This window comes from Pogoniulus pusillus, chromosome 38, assembly GCF_015220805.1.
Source record: "Pogoniulus pusillus isolate bPogPus1 chromosome 38, bPogPus1.pri, whole genome shotgun sequence".
NCBI classification, from domain to species: domain Eukaryota; kingdom Metazoa; phylum Chordata; class Aves; order Piciformes; family Lybiidae; genus Pogoniulus; species Pogoniulus pusillus.
In genome coordinates, this window is record NC_087301.1 from 1,893,430 (window position 1) to 1,906,817 (window position 13,388).

At 51.4% G+C, this 13,388-nt stretch overlaps 1 protein-coding gene and 1 long non-coding RNA gene across 6 annotated transcripts in view; both read left to right on the plus strand.

Moving 5' to 3' along the window:
* Positions 1 to 2,210: 2,210 nt before the first annotated feature.
* Positions 2,211 to 4,010, plus strand: LOC135191134 (uncharacterized). The gene is made up of 3 exons (XR_010308733.1): positions 2,211 to 2,582; positions 3,411 to 3,469; positions 3,619 to 4,010. It is a non-coding gene; the product is annotated as an uncharacterized LOC135191134 (long non-coding RNA).
* A 1,103-nt stretch (positions 4,011 to 5,113) lies between these two features.
* The window catches only part of ZBTB44 (zinc finger and BTB domain containing 44), a 42,775-nt gene continuing 34,500 nt past the window's right edge, over positions 5,114 to 13,388 (plus strand). For 2 of the 5 annotated variants that reach the window (XM_064173395.1, XM_064173396.1), the window contains exon 1: positions 5,242 to 5,490. The gene's annotated coding sequence lies outside the window, so the exon portion shown is untranslated. Of the gene's footprint in view, positions 5,491 to 6,062; positions 6,102 to 13,388 lie in introns of all 5 variants that reach the window. The other 3 variants (XM_064173394.1, XM_064173397.1, XM_064173393.1) reach the window with 3 other exon arrangements.

The window sequence follows — 13,388 nt, forward strand, 5'->3', positions numbered from 1 at the left end:
AGATGCAAACCTTCCCTTCCTAGATGCAAAACCTTCCCTTCCTAGATGCAAACCGTCCCTTCCTAGATGCAAACCTTCCCTTCCTAGATGCAAAACCTTCCCTTCCTAGATGCAAACCTTCCCTTCCTAGATGCAAACCTTCCCTTCCTAGATGCAAACCTTCCCTTCCTAAATGCAAACCTTTCCTTCCTAAATGCAAACCTTCCCTTCCTAGATGCAAAACCTTCCCTTCCTAGATGCAGAAACCCCTTCCTAGCTGCAAAAGCTCCCTGCCACGGGCTGCTTTTCCAGCAAGGAGGAGGATGGCAAGGCCTGGGGTGAGGTGTGGGGCCTGGGGTGGGGTCAGTGGGCTTCCTGCTATAGCCTTCCTATAGAACCACGTAGCCTCTCTGCTGATTTAAGAGGTTATATATTAGGATATATATCTCTGTAAATATATATATACATATTTCCCTTCAGTGAAGGATTAGTAGCAACGTACTGAGCCTCTTGTGTTAGGTATTTATTATGACTTTCTGTTTGGTTTTGTACAGTAGCTGTCTGGAAAGGAGAGGGGAAAGAGACAAAGACATTCAAAAGAAAAAAAAATATATAAAAAAAGAAAGAAAAAAAGAAAGAAATTGAAAAAAAAAAAAGAAATAATAACTCAAACCAATATCACAACTAAGCTGTGGTTTAACATGCTGCTCCCACATCCCCACTCCAAAAGGGATGTCTCTGCTCATCCTTTTTTAACCACTCTGGTTTATGACTGGTGTCTCCCCCCTGCCTGCTACTACCCCCCTCCCCAACCCCCAACCCAGGGTGCAGTTGGCAACTGAGCTGTGTAAGCATAACAGACCCAACCCAAATCAAGCTTTGGGCTTTCATTGTAAGGGGGTGTAGGGGAATATGTTTTTTTTCCTGGGTTTTAGGTTTTTGTTTGGTTTTCATTCTGAAAGCAGTCTGTGAGTCTGCCTTTACCCCTTCAATAAAGGATCTCCTGCCTCTTAGCCTTTCTCTGTGGGTCTCTATTTGCACTGATCTCAGGATTTCTTTTGTTTAATCTCCACCCCAAGAGCAATACTTTAAAGCTCTCTTTTCCATAGCTATAAATAAATCATAGAATTAAGCAGCTTGCAAGAGACCTCCAAGCTCAGCCAGTCCAACCTAACACCCAGCCCTGCCCAACCAACCAGACCATGGCACTAAGTGCCCCAGCCAGGCTTGGCTTCAACACCTCTAGGAGTGGTGACTCCACCACCTCCCTGGGCAGCCCATTCCAATGCCAATCACTCTCTCTGCCAACAACTTCCTCCTAACAGCCAGCCTGAACCTGCCCTGGCACAGCTTGAGGCTGTGTCCCCTTCTTCTGTTGGTGTTTGCCTGACCTAAGAGCCCAACCCCACCTGGCTGCAGCCTAATTCAATTTTAAGATGCTAAACCACTACATTCCAGAACAGAATAAGCAAAAACCCAAGGGAGCAAAACTCATTCCCCAGAAAATTTGAATCCTCATTGCTGTGTTGGGTTGATGATTGGACTCAGTCATCTTAGAGGTCTCTTCCAACCAACCACTTCAATGATTCTGTGATCTCTGCTTTGCAGACTGCCCAGGAGCATCAACTTCCTCTGTCTATATAAAAACATAATGAGGAGAGACTGAGGTAGTTGGGGCTGCTCAGTCTGGAGAGGAGAAGGCTCCTAGGTGACCTTATTGTGGCCTTATTGTAGCTTAAGTGGGCTACAAGAAAGCTGGGGAAGGCCTTTTTAGGCTGTCAGGTAGTGACAGGACTGGGAGGAATGGAACAAAGCTGGGAATGGGGAGAGTCAGACTGGATGTGATGAAGAAGTTCTTCAGCATGAGGGTGGTGAGAGCCTAGAAGGGGTTGCCCAGGGAGGTGGTGGAAGCCTCACCCCTGGAGGAGTTTAAGGCCAGGCTGGATGAGACTCTGGACTAGTATGAGCATGATCTAGTATGAGGTGTCCTTGGCCATGGCAGGGGGGTTGGAACTGGCTGCTCCTTGTGGTCCCTTCCAACCCTGACTGATTCTGTGATTCTACATTTTATTAGTCAGTTTATTAGGAGAGCACACAGCCCAAAAAAGGCTGAAGTCATAGAATGTCTTATGTTGGAAGGGACCTCAGAGATCATCTACTCCAACCTCCCCACCATGTGCAGGGACACCTCTCAGCTAGACTTGGTTGCTCAAGGGCTCATCCAACCTGGCCTCGAGCAGCTTTGGGAAGGAGGCATCCATAGCCTCCCTGGGCAACCTATTCCAGAGTCTCACTACTTTAAGAACCTCTTCCTCCTAAGATCCAGTCTAAACCTACTCTCCCTCAGCTTCAAACCACTCCCTCTTGTTCTAGCACTAACCACCATTATGAAAAGTCCCTCTCCAGTCTTCTTGGATGCTGCCTCCTTCACTGTGTGATAAACAAAGACAATAGGAACTTGTTGCTGTCACTCCCTCTCTCTGATGTTGCCCTCAAGCACAGGATGGCTGAAATTTGGCGTATGGCAATGAAGACTACTTTGAAGCTATCCCATTGCAACAATCATGGGCTCGTTACAAGGCAATTTGGATCTCTTTGCACAGGTCAGAGGTTGGGCTTGGTGATCCTGAGAGTCTTTTCCCACCTGGATGTTTCTGTGATTCTGTCAAACAGGCTGTGCTGCTGAATGTAGAATCACAGAACCAGAAATGCATAGAACAGTTCGGGTTGGAAGGGACCTTAAAGATGATCTAGTTCCAACCCTCCTGCCAGGGGCAGGGAAATATCCTGGGTGAAAGCACAGCCTGCTGCTGAATAGATTGATTCCCTCTGCACTGGGGGTTTCCAGCCGTTTGATGGAGCTAGCAAAGGATGCAGGCACGGGAGGGCAGTGGAAAGGGTTAAGCCGTCGCTGTGGGACGTGTCACTCTGTTAATGGGCACAGCGACACATGCCACCCTATTTATAACCAGGTGTGACATTCATTTGAGATGACTTCTCCTGGCACCCATACAGCCAGGTCCTGGGCTTCAGCTCATTAAGGCAGCAGCTTGCCCTGGCTTCCCCCCCCGCACCTTTCTTTTGTGTGGCTTTGTTATCGTTGCTGGGTTTGAGTTGGGTAATTGGAATTTCAAGCAATGCCAAAGGTTTTGGGTAGGAAAAAGCCCTTAATTAATCATAGCTGCTTCACCTTCATCATTTTACTTAAAGGGGGGTTTAAAAAAGAACAGTAGGATAAGGGGAAAAAAGCTTCTGGGAGTTTTGCTGCCACTGTATCCCTGATGGGACCCAAGAGACAATAGGTACCAGTGGGCAGAGAGATGCTTTCCTCTAGTCCCATCAAGGGAAATCATTAGGCTCAATCCCTGGCAGTGCTCTGCTGCTCCCCAGTCAGGGGTAATTATGTTTTATCAGTGTATTTCCTCTTGTAGGCCCTTCCAGAGGGTGTAGGACGCCACAGGCTTGCTCCTGCATGGGTGAACATGGCCAGGTACGTGTTGAAATGGTGGTTTGCACCTTTGTTCCTCCTCCCTCCAAGCTCTCCTGATCCCCAGCTCGTTATTGCTGGGTAGTTGCTCCCCCCTGCCCTTGTGCTCATAGTGTTCTCTGATTTAACACCTTTCCTCTCCTCTCCTGTAGACAGGACCCTCTTGTACCCTCTTCCAGCCTCATTGTTGCTAGACTTCACAAGCCAAGCTCTGCAGGCTCAGCTTGTAAAATAACTTCCTCAGCCCTGGGCTGAATTTATTATCCCAGAACAGAAGCAACCAGCAAGATCTCACCAGCATCTGGTGCTCCAGCCGTGAATCCTTCCTAATTCCCAATGGAAACGTTCTTCCTGACATGCCCCAGGACAGTAATTAGTACCAGACTTGGCAGAGTTAGAGAATGCTTGGACTCGATGATCTTAAAGGTCTTTTCTAACCGAGATGATTGTGTGATTCTGTAATGCCTTTTTTTCTGCCATTATTCTCTGCTCAGCTCATCCATCCTGGGCTTACAGCCCCCTCTGCTCTTGCAGATCTCCCTTTCTCCACACAGAGACCAGTTAAACCCTGGTCTGGTTGCTGGAGCTCCTGGGCAATGACATTTCAAAGGTACCGTCGTTATTCAGGGCAGCTCCCGCCCTACATTACCTTTTCCAGCCTCCTCTGCTGACAACCCGCGGGACCGCACTTGCCGAGGAGCGGACAGAGTGCCTCCAGGTTAGGAGACCACCGACGCCAGGAGGAAAGAGACAGAGGTTGACAAAGAGAAATCCGCAGGCCTGAGCTAAAGCAAATGAACCCAAACCTGGAGACCACAACAGGCAGGAGGATGGAGAGGAGGCAGCTCCTGTACGTGGGTGATAAAAGAAGGAGGAGGCAGCGAGTCCTCGAGGGGGAGAGCAGAAAGGTTTGCTCTCTAGAAGTGCGCGGTCAGGGAGGGGAGAGGGAGGAAGGCTGTGCAGGAGGAGTCAACTTAGGATGCATAATGTGCACGGTGCTGGCCGGGAGAGCCCGGGAGGTCCATGCACCGGAGCGCTGGGTGGATTGGGATGCATGGTGCTGAGCACCGGTGTATGCACCGGATCGCCGAGGGAGCTGGGATGCGCAGAGTACGAGATTATAAGCCCCAAGGGTGTATGCACCGGAACACCGGGAGGATGGGGATGCACGGTGTGCATCTTGCCGATCGCTGGTGTCCACGCCCCGGAGCACCGGGGTGGTTGCGGTGCACGTTGTCCACGGCTCACACGATCCTAAGTCCCGGAGTGCATGCACCGAAGCACCGAGGCAGATGGGATGCACGGTGTGTACGAATCGGAGCCCCGGGCTAGGCACCAGAGCACCGGGGGAGCTGGGATGCACGGTGTGCGCGGTCCTGAGCCCCCGGCCGCGGGCACCGGGCGTTCGAATACCCACACCGGAGAACATCTGCCCTCGAGTGAGGCTGACAGGTAGGACCGTGCCCACCCCGGAACGCCCCATCCCGGGCGCTGCCCTCCGCGGGGTGCCCGTTGCGGCCGGTCCCGCCGCTGCGCAGGGCGCATGCGCACAGCGCGGGTCGCGGCTCGGTGCTCCCCTCCCGCCGCCGCCGCCGGCCCCGCCCCGCCGCGGAGCACTCTGGGACACAAACAAAGTGCCCGGCCGGCGGCGCGGCGCGCGGGAGCTCGGACCCCCGGGAGCCTCCCCCCCCCCCTCCCCCCGCCCCCCCTCCGTCTTCTTTCCGCCACTTCCGCCCCGCCCCTCCCGCGCGCCGCCGCGTGCACGCCGCTCGCGGGGGGGCTCGCCCGCGGCCCCCCCCCCCCCCCCCCCCCCCCCCCTCTCCTCTCTCTCTCCGCCCGAGGGGGAGGTGGCGGCGTTCTCTTCTCGGCATCATCATCATCATCATCACCATTGCCATCCTCCGCCGCTGCCTGCTCCCGCTCCGCCGTGATGGCCCAAGCAGGACCCCGGCGCGGTCCCAGATAAGGCGGGGGGGGCTCGGCCTCCCGCGCACGCCGGGCCCAGCCGGCCCCACCGACCGCAGGTAACGGGGGAGCGCGGCCTGAGGCGGCGCTGGAGGCCGGGAGGGGGCTGGGTGCATGTGGTGGCTTCGGGGCCGTTGGGTTCCCCCCACCCTCCCTTCCAGGGGCGGGCGCCCACCCTGGGGGAGGGCTTTGAGTGCTGCACCCCGCGGGTCCGTCCCCCTTCTTCTCCCCCTCCCGTGGGGGACTGGGTCACTCCCGTGCTTCCCGAGGGGGTTCCCGGGGCTGTGTTCGGTTCTCCTGGGGGCGGTTGCCCTCCTCCCGCGGTGTCCCCGGGGAGCTGCGGTGCTGGCCCGTTACGAGGGGCCGGTCACCCGCGTGGGCTCCTCGGGCCGGTGGGGGAGGTTTGGCCTCTCTGCCCCGGGGCCGCGCAGCTCGTCGCACGCGGTGTGTACGCGGTGTTTACGCGCGCCCCGAGGGAGCTGCGCTGCCGGTTGGAGCCCGCGGGTGCCCTCGGCAGCCTGGGCGCACGCAGACCTGTAGTTTGGAGGCAGGGAAAGAGGAGGAGGGAGGGGGAGTTGTGTTGTCTCCTGCATCCCAGCGGGATACCTGCTGCCTCCCTTTTCCACTGCAGGCTGACGGGAGGACAAGAGGGATTCCCGGTAGCTGCCAGGCAAGGCTCGCTGGCTCTTTGTTGTTGTGCTTTTGGTGCTGGTTTGGTTGGTTTTTTCCTTTCCCTGCAACACCCTGCTCTGCTTATTCTTCCCTGCCCATCTGCCAGGGTCTGCCGTGCCTCTGCTCGCACTCCTGTCCACGCGCGATGAGAATGTCGTCGTGCTCATCTGGCGAGAGCTGCTGCATGTTTTTCTGCTCCCCTTCCATATATTCGGGGTTATTTTCCTGTATGCAAACGTAAACATTGGCAGATGCTGGAGGGGAGGTGGGTCTGGTCTGTTGCTTGCTTGCCAAGAGCCTATTGCTTCCTTTCATACACATAGGGTGAGGGCACCAGAGCCATCCAAAACCTGCTGCACTTCTCTCCACATGCAGGTCTGCTGGCAAATACCTCCCTGCCTGACCACCTCGGCCTGTTAAATGCACCCCAGGGGGCTTCCTCCTGCCTCAAGGGCTGCAAAGTTTGGGTTTTTTTCCACCCGACTAGACATGCAGATACCTTCCACCAAAGCCTGAGGGACACTATTGCTCTAGTTCATCTTCTGCCTGCTGATGAGGATTGAGTCCCTCTCCTCCTACATATCCGTGCCCAGATCAGGATTGGGCACTGCCTGCCCACCAAAGGCTGATGCATGCCACATTGTGCTTGTTTGCACACCTCAGGACAGGCTCAGACAGCGTTTCACTGGTAGCTTTTTGAGAGGCAGACAGACATTGCACCTACCCCCTTGCAGGGAGAAGGTTTCCAGTCTTTGTCCTTTCACGTCTTGCATGTTCCCACAGACGCCCAGCAGCAGCTGTCTCGGTGCCTGCCCCCAGCCTGTAGTGCTTCCTCGCTGCATGTGTCACAGAGGTCACCTCTTCTTGCCCATTTCTTATCTCTTCCTGCCTCTTACATCTTTCATGGCTGAAACTTTCAACCCTTTCTCTTCCTGTGTCCTGCTGATGCAGTCAGGTTAAGCCTACCTATGTTTTTGTTCTGACTGTTGAGTTTGCTTTGCTGAACAGTCCCCCAGAGTCAAAAAGAAGCAGGCTGTGTGCTTCCTAGGCATGTGCAGGTCCCACATTGGAAACCACAGCTCTGAGCTACGTTTAGTTTCTCTTTTCCAGTCACACACATAATTTGGCCAGCCCAAGGTCTATTCTAATGCTTCCAGAAGTCTCCTGCTTTCATTATTTCCCTCGCGTGAGGTCCTTGGTTTGCCATGGCCACATGAGGAGTTTCTCAGGATAGCCTCACTGTGATTGCTGCTGCTTTCTCTGTGCTTCTGCCTGACAGAAAGATTTCCTTCCCCCCCTTTTTACATCTTTATTAATCCTTTGTCTGCCTACTACACTTAGCTTTTGCTTAGGGGGGGGTCACCCACTTCACCTCCTGAGGTGATTCCTGGTGCCTAGCTGTGTGTTTTCATCAACCAGCTGATGTGCTCCTTCTCATGTGTGGGGCACATCTGCAGATCCTGTGAGATTGGCGCCCTTTGGGAATGGCCTTTGGGTCCCAAACTGGCCCTCAGGAGGTTTTTAGGTAGTTTTGAGTGTGTTGTGCTTTTCTCCTGCCGTCAAGGCCTCTCACTGCAGCTCCACATCTGCGTCTAATGCAGCTCCAAGGTGCCACGCACCTGGAGACCTTGCCGGGGTCTAAGCGCATCTATTTAAGGAGATGGAGCTGAACAAGTGTTAACCTGCTGGCTTACAGCTCTGCCAGTGTAAATGCCTCCATTGATGTAAAACTGTTTATACCAGAAACCAGTTACAGTGCTGCAAGTGTCTCTCCCGGGGGACTACTTGTGTTTAAACAGCTGGGTTTAATCCGAAACTTTAATTGGTGTGAACACTCCAAGCAGCCCCTTTCCAGGGGAAGGGGATTTCCAGCCCTCCTTTAGCTTCCCCAGGTGGGTGCTGGGTGGATGCCGACTGGTCAGGAGGGAGGAGTGTGCTGCCTTTCTCACACTGAAGTCTTAGTGCTGGTTTTGTTGACAGGATGAGAATTCCTCTCCTTGTGACCAGGAGGTTTGGAGTGCTGGGGGGGGGAGTGTCCTTATGTATTTGTTCTGCAGTACGTAAGAGAAGTAGTCAGGGAGTGAAACTGAATCCTTGCCATGTTTGTTGCAACAGGAGGTTAATCATAAACTCTGGCAACTCTTAAAAGGGGTGGTTTCCTTCTGTGGTGTCTGCAGCAAACGTCTGCTGTTAGGAGGGTCTGGTCAGCTGTTTGCAGAGAGGATCAAAAGCAAACACAGCTTCCCCCATCCTGTGTGAAGTCAAACAAGCTTCCCAACGTTATTCTTGGTTGTATCCTGTGACTTGCTCGAAGGAGTCTTTTGGTTTTGGTGTCCTTCTTGCGGATGGTTTGTGCTGCGAGGTGAACAGCGGTGGTGGGACTCGCTAGGAGAAGATCTTGGGCGCTTCGGGCTTTCTGTTGGTTGCTCCACCTCAGGTGTTTTGCTGGCATTGTCTGTTAAACTGCCTTTTCAATGGGCTTTGGAGAGGTTTGAGGATGTTCCTGTGAGCAGATCTGGTGCTGTGTGTAAGCTCACCCCTTTAAGGCATCAGAACTCACTACCTTCAACGAGAAGGCAAACGGTGACATAGCAGTGATGCTCTTGCACGTGATGGGGAAGGAGATGTCCCTTGACGTAGAAGGGATTGTCTGTTGACATTCTTCTATCTTGCCTGCTTATAAGTAGGTTATCCCTGCTCAAATTATGCAACCGTGCAGACAGCCAGACTTCAGGAATTCCAAATACTTCAACGTGTCAAGTGCTGACTCCTAAATTAAATGCTCCGCTTGCAGAGCGCGTTCGCTCGCAGTCTGTCGCCTGGAAGATGACATCAGTCTTGGAATCGTGTGTGGCTGGAAAGGGGCAGCCACAGAACTGCTTGTTCCTTTGAAAAAAACGCCTTCTGTGAGGTTGCAGGAGCAGGAGCTGGGTGGGAGATGTGCCTCTGCCTGCAGCAGCTTTCTGTTTTCCAGCGATTCTAAGCAGGGGGGGTGGAAAAAGCCCCAAACCAAAAGCATTGATTGGTGTAAGAAGTTGAGACGCCTCACTCCTTGTAGCTGCTGCTTTGAAAGGTGCAGTTTACAGCATATAGGTTTAATTAAATAGTTGAGTGCTTATTGCTGAGTAAACACAGGAATCTATTACCCTTAACTTGCCTGGAAGATCAAATTGATCCTTTGAATGGTTTCACTGGATGAAAACAAATGTCTGATTCTGCTTTGTGCAAGGCACCTAAATGAAATGGTGGTGGTGGTAGGGGATGAACTGCCAAGCCCATCAAGTGGCATTGGAGATTGGGAGAGAGGAAGGGGAAAGGCTCAGCATTTCATTTAATTCTCACATTCCATTTAATCAAGTTAAGGAAGTGACTCAAACTGTGCATTATTTGTGGCTAGCCTGCCTTTAATATATTCCAGTTTAGAGCCAGGGAATAATTATTTCACATGAACAGGTTTATCAGAGGATGTGAGGGATGGGATAATAAGGACTGCAAAATGCCTGTTGGGCTCAGCATGTGGGCTGTGACAGTGGCCAGAAGTAAATCATTAGGGGAAAGAGGAAGAGCAGATGTGGACAGTGAGCACAGTGATCATTCCTCCACGCATCCACCAGCAGGGATGGCTTGGAAGTGGCCTGAGCTGGAGGCCATGTGCTGACAGATGTATTTGACAGTGCCTGGTGGACCTGTTGCCTAGGGATGCGGCCAGGCCCTTTGAATGGCTTCTTACCTGTAGCTTCTACACCCTGCTGTGCTCTGAATCCCACAGTTGGAGCCAAAAGAATTCCTGGACTTAGGATTATTTCTTTTTTAAACCCAAGAAATGGTAATTTCATTGAGTGTCTCTTCGGTTTGTGTGGTATGAGAAAGAATAAAGTCTCTCTCTCCACTCAGCACCTCATTTGCAATTTTAGAGATCTCTCTGTTCTCAGTTTTCTTGCTTTAGTTTTTTTTTTCCCCTTTCCCAGTCTATTTAGTGCATCTGTCTGCTCAGGCTGTTCTGCATCACTTTCTTTGTCCTCTTTGAGCTCTGTTATATTGTTTTGAGGTGATTTGACCACTGCCTTTGTTTGCTGTACTCCAGAAGACTGAGTAAAGGCAGATTTTTCAGAGCATCGAGAGACCTTTCTAACAAAGGGACAATTTGTAGCTTGTCTGTGTTAACTTTATAAACACTTCCTGCATGTAACATGTGATATTTAAGGTACAAATAAACATAGAAGTTGTAGTGAAAGCTGTTGTAGTGAAAATACAGAGAGTGAAGCAAATCTTGGGTTATAAATCTAGCTACAGATGGTAACTGATATGGCATTTTGCATTTGGGTGTTAACAAGAGCATTTGATAACACTAAATTGTTGTGCTCACTGCAGTTAGGCCTGTTGGAAGCATGAAGGTGCCATAATTTCTTTCCATGAGGGTGGTGGAACACTGCAACAGGCTGCCCAAGGAGGTGGTTGAAGCCCCACTCCTGGAGATATTCAAGGTCAGGCTCGACAAGGCTCTGAGCAACCTGCTCTAGTGGAGGATGTCCCTGCTGACTGCAGAGGGTTGGTCTGGGTGAGCTTTGGAGGTCCCTTCCAAGCCAAACCATTCTATGAGTGCTGGAGACCCAAGAGCACTGGAAATCTCTGGTGGTTTTGGGAATAGCTGGTGACTTTAAGGGGCAAGTTGGCCTCACCTGGGCAGGTGTTTACCCAGCACTGAAGCTGTGCAGGTCTGGCAGCTCCTGCAGTTGTCTTTCAGTGCCTTGGTTTTAAGTGGATCAATTCTCCTGTTACAGAAGAGCTACTCCAGGGAGTTTCTGTGCAACGTAAGTGAAGATGCTAAAGGCTTAAACCTCAAAACTCTCCTTTTCCCCAGCCTGAACCATGGATCTGGGTCACAAGATCCCAGGATGTTAGGCATTGGAAGGGACCTCCGTAGATCATTGAGTCTGCTGCACATCTGACTCTAGATGTGTTAAGGGTCATTTGGATGTGGTGCTTAGGGATGTGGTTTAAGGTGAATCTTGTTGAGTAGGGTTATAGGTTGGACTTGGTGATCCCGAGGGGCTTTGCCAACCTGCATGATTCTCTGAGTCCAACCCCCACTGCTAGAGCAGGACCACAGAATCTAGCTCAGGTTGCCCAGTTCTGGTTCTGCCAGGCCATGCAAAGGAAGAAAGTTAGAAAGCTTCCATAGTTGCTGCTCACCTGAGAGCATGACTTGTGGACAAACAGAAGGATTTTGAATTCTGGGGGCCAAGAAGAGCTCCTTTTAAGCATTTCTCTGCATCAATGAGTCATTAGGAAAATAAAGGATACACACAGAGCTAAAAGGGTGATGACATAAGCACATTCCTGCCTTGCTTGAACTTGTTCGGGATTCTTCAGCGCCGCTTCCCGTTGGAAAGGTGGCTGCTTGTTTATGTGTCTGTGACACCTTGACTGCCTGGCCCCAGTCCAGGCTGTCTGGATCTGCCTTTTCACCTCTTCCAGTTGTTAACATGAAGTTCATGAAAGTGGGATTAAAATCTGGAATTAATCTGGACTAATTAAAATGAGAAGGAAAGCTCTGATTTTTTGCCTGGTACCAACCTGAATCCTTCCAAGGACAACTGTGTTGGCAGGCAAGCTTTGTTCCCAACCACTGACATCCAGCACTTAGCCAGATTTGGCTGTCACAGACCTAGTGATTGTGATATGCTGTTGCAGGCCTTTGTTTCTGGAAAATGAGGAGACAGGTTTGGCACTTCCAAGTGACAAAAATTAAAGCCTGGTGCACAATAAATTGGGAGGCAAAGCTTGGGAGAGATAGCAGAGGGCAGGGGGGGTTCTGCAGTTTGGTTGCTGTTGGGGTGTAACACAGGCAGTTAGAACTATAGGATGATTTAGATTGGAAGGGACCTCAAAGCTCATCCAGTTCAACCCTTTGCCATAGCCAAGGACACCTCCCACTAGAACAGGCTGCCCAAGGACTCATCCAACCTGGCCTTGGACACCTCCAGTGAGGGAGTAGCCACAACCTTCCTGGGCAACCTGTGCCAGTGTCTCACCACCCTCACTGCAAAGAACCCTTTCCTAACATCCAGTTTGAATCTTCCCTCTGCCAGTTTAAACCTATTCCTCCTCCTGTCATTACCAGACCTTGTCAGTAGTCCCTCCCCAGCCTTCCTGGAGCCCCCTTCAGATTCTGGAAGGCCACTCCAAGCTCTCCTGGAAGCCTTCTCATCTGCAGGCTGCAGAGCCCCAGTTCTCTCAGCCTGACCTCAGAGCAGAGCTGCTGCAGCGCTCTGAGCATCTTGGTGGCCTCCTCTGGACTGGCTCCAACACTTCCATGTCCTGCTTGTGCTGGGGGCTCCAGAACTGCCCCCAGGACTGCAGGTGGGGTGTGAGGAGAGCAGAGCCAAGGGGCAGAATCCCCTCCCTTGCCCTTTGCCCACACTGCTCTTGCTGCAGCCCAGCAGAGGGTTGTGTCTGGGCTTCACTCACACTGCAGGCTCCTGTTGAGCTTTGCATCACCCCAACCCCCAGGTCCTGTTCCTCAGGACTGCTCTCAGCCATTCTTTGCCCAGCCTGGCACTGTGCTTGGGATTGCACCCACCCAGGTGCAGGACCTTACACTTGGGCCCTAATTTTGTCCTGAAAGAAATTAAATGTATGAGGAGGCACAGAGAGAAGTTTTTTTGGGTGTTCTTTTTATTCTTACCGACTCATGGTTCTACCACCAAGAAAATCTTGAGCCCTACTTGAGTATTTTGGTATGCAGCTACAAAGCCATGCTGGTTTTCCTGCTATTCTTTTCACATGGCACCACCAAAAAGTGCTTGAAGAGGTTGGCTTTGGTTATTCATCTGGCAGATTGGCTTGAGTAGGCTTTTTGATGTCTGTTTTTGTTGAGTTTATGTTGATGTGTTTGCAGGGCTGCTGAAAGTAAGGAAGGGCCATGGGTAGCCATGGTAAAACACACCAAAAAAATAGCTCTCAGGAATTAAACTAGAAGGTTGATGCCATGTGACAAATAAAAGTACTTTATGGATATTTTTTTGGCAATTTGCAGTACTTTAGAAGGATTTAATGTTCAATTTGTTGGGTTTTTTATCTTCTGTGTCGTTGTTTGTGCTGCTGTTAAAAAACAAGGAGTACAAAATTGAAGCCTCGATTTTTATTACATACACAGAGTGGGAAACCATAGATTCATGGAATGATTTGGATTGGAAGGGACTCTAAGGAGCATCCACTTGCAGACCTCCTACCATGGGCAAAGACACCTTGCACTAGCTCAGGTTGCTCAAGGCCTCATCCA